Source organism: Dendrobates tinctorius, unplaced genomic scaffold (assembly GCF_039654945.1).
Source record: "Dendrobates tinctorius isolate UK_male_01 unplaced genomic scaffold, ASM3965494v1 ptg000019l, whole genome shotgun sequence".
Lineage (NCBI taxonomy): Eukaryota > Metazoa > Chordata > Amphibia > Anura > Dendrobatidae > Dendrobates > Dendrobates tinctorius.
Genome location: NW_027361687.1, coordinates 70,117,501 through 70,120,612, shown reverse-complemented (window position 1 = coordinate 70,120,612; position 3,112 = coordinate 70,117,501).

Genomic DNA, 3,112 nt, shown 5'->3' with positions numbered 1-3,112 from the left:
GGAAAGCCGGGTGAATAGTGATTTGTATGAGAAAGAGTGGGGTAGATACTGATTTGTTTGGGGAAAGCTGGGTGAATAGTGATTTGTATGGCGGAAAGTTGGGTTGCATACTGATTTGTATGGGGGAAAGCTGGGTGGATACTGATTTGTATGGAGGAAAGCTGAGTGAATTCTGTTTTGTATGGGGGAAAGGTGGGTGGATACTGTTTTGTATGGGGGAAAACTGGGTGGATACTGTTTTATATGGAGGAAAGTTGAGCGGATACTGATTTGTAAGGGGGAAACTGCCTTAGGGCAGTTTCACACGTCCAGATAATTCCGGTACCGGAAAAATCGGTACCGGAGCTGTCCGTGTGCATATGTATGCCATCCGTGTGCTATCCGTATGTCCGTGTGTACCATCCGTGTGCTGTCCGTGTTTTTGAAAAATTATTTTCAATGTTAACCCTTTGACTTTTAAAAATGCACACGGATAGCACACTGACAGCACACGGACAGCATCCGTGTGCGGTACGTGTTTACACGGACCAATTGACTTGTATGGGTGCGTGTGATCCGTGCTGTTACACAAAAACGGACATGTCAGCGTGTTTTGCACACGGACACACGGTCCGTGTAAACACGCTGACACCTGCATAGACACATTCATTCGAATGTGTCTACGTGTGTCAGTGTCTCCGGTGCGTGAGAAAACTGTTACTACACGTAGCGGAGACACTGACGTGTGAAACTGCCCTTACATTGTATTTGTTCTGCTCTCCACATTCCAATCAAACAGTAACAAGCAAAACATGTACAGATAGCAGAATTGACCAGTTCTTTAGTCTGAAGTGCGCAGTTTGTGATTTCCTCATGTGCAAATACGCTGACAGAAATCAGTGCTTTCACTTATAAAAGGCCATAAGACTCTTCACCCAGAAGTGCCCGCAGTGAGCATTCACTCCCGCAGGTTGACCCTACGTCACGATACTGTGACATCACAGAACTCCAGCAGCTCCCAGGAGAACTGTAGAGACTGGGTCCTGCTCTTGAGCACTTGTGGCCTCGCTCCCCGAGGGCTCCTCCGCCGCTGGCTGCTGTCTGATATTTCCTTGCAGCCACAGCAGCACCTGCTAACGGGAGGACTTAGAATATGTGCACATGTCGCGGATTCTGCTGCGGATTTGGCCCTGCGGATCTGCAGCAGATTCTCCTGCTTTGTACATTACCATTAAAGTCAATCTGAAATGAATAACGCTGTGCCTTCATTTCCGCAGCATGTCAATTCTTTGTGCAGATTTTGCAGCATTTTATACCTGCTCCATTATAGGAATCCGCAGGTGTAAAAACGCAGGTGGAATCTGCACAAAATCTGCAGAAAATCCGCAGGAAAGCCGCAGGTAAAACGCAGGTCATTTTACCTGCAGATTTAGCAAAATCCGCAGGGTAATCCGCAACGTGTGCACATACCCTAATGTGGAGGGAGCTGAGGACGGGAGCAGGCTTCTGAACTCTCTGCCCTCACTGCCATGATCAGACGGAGCTCTGTCTTCATTTGGGTAGTGGAAGGGGAAGAACTTACCGGCCAAGGACATGTATGTAGCTGCGGTGCCCACAGAAGCACGGAGCAGCTGGCAGTGGAGCCTGAGGTCAGGCTGCAAAGTTCAGTAGCAACCATATCGACCCCCGGACTAAAAAAAAAAACCTTGCTCAGGTGCCGCCCCCTCCCCCCGAATCCTGGCGCCCTAGGCATGTGCCCTCAAGTGCCTAGTGGCAAATACGGCCCTGCCTCCGCCGAGACATTAAAAATGGGTCGGGGCTAGGTCTTCCAGCAAGACAATGACCCAAAACATGCAGACAATGCAACAAAGGAGTGGCTCAAAAAGAAGCACATTAAGGTCGTGGTATGGCCTAGCCAGTCTCCAGACCTTAATCCCATAGAAAACTTATCGAGGGAGTTGAAGCTCCGAGTTACCAAGCGACAGCCTCAAAATTTTAATGATTTAGAGATGATCTGCAAAGAGGAGTGAACCAAAGTTCCTCCTGACATGTGCGTAAAACTCATCATCAACTACAAAAAACGTCTGACTGCTGTGCTTGCCAACAAGGATATGGTCACAACGTATTAAGTCTTGTTTGCCAGAGGAATCAAATATTTATCACTGAAAAATGCAAATAAATTTATATAATTTATACAATTTGATTTTCTGGATTTTATTTTTGATATTCTACCTCTCAATGTTAAAATTAACCTACACTTAAAATTATAGACTGTTCATGTCTTTGTCAATGGGCAAACTTACAAACTCATCAAAGGATCAAATAATTATTTCCTTCACTGTATATACTGAGGGAAGGAGAGGGGGTATACAGCTGTATATGGAGTGGGGAATATATTATATATATAATATGCTAGTAGAATACCCATGGCTTCGCTTGTGGAAAATATGTTAAATTGTTGGTTATGGTAGCTAAAGTAAAATTTTCAGTGTCACCCTGAATTGACATTTTCAGAGTGCTACAGTAATTTTTTTTTTCCACTTTGAATTTTTATTATTTTGGCATTTTACTAACTTGTCATAACATTGATGCGAACAACAACATTTTTTTTATTTCACCATTTTTATTGATTTTACATATTCAATACATATTATCTAGTATGAAAGAAGTGGTTCAGGAGGTAGATCTAAAGGTGGCAAACTGACTTTGCCATTTGAGCAGCACATACTAGGCGATTCCAAGCTAAACTTCTTTGCTTGACAATGTTAGCATATTATGTCCATTTTGCCAGTTATGACTTTCTGATGTGACTTATAGTCTTGAATTGGGTTGTAGTGAAATGCTTGCAAACTCAAATCAGCCTGCCTACATCTTTGCACATTGTTTTGCCAATGTACAGTATGTGCAGCAAGCAATCTCATAAGTGCTGTACCAGCTATGACCATTAGATGTCATAGTTCTTCCCTTTTTTTGTTCTTGGATTTAGGATCCTCTCCCTTTATAGCTTGTTCTGTTTAGAACCGCCCCTTCAGCTCTCCCAGACTAGGGAAAGACAGTCAGTCACATTGAAATGAATGGCCACTTGGCCTAGTCACCAAGCCTCTTCCTAGCAAGGATGGAAATGTGCGCAAGT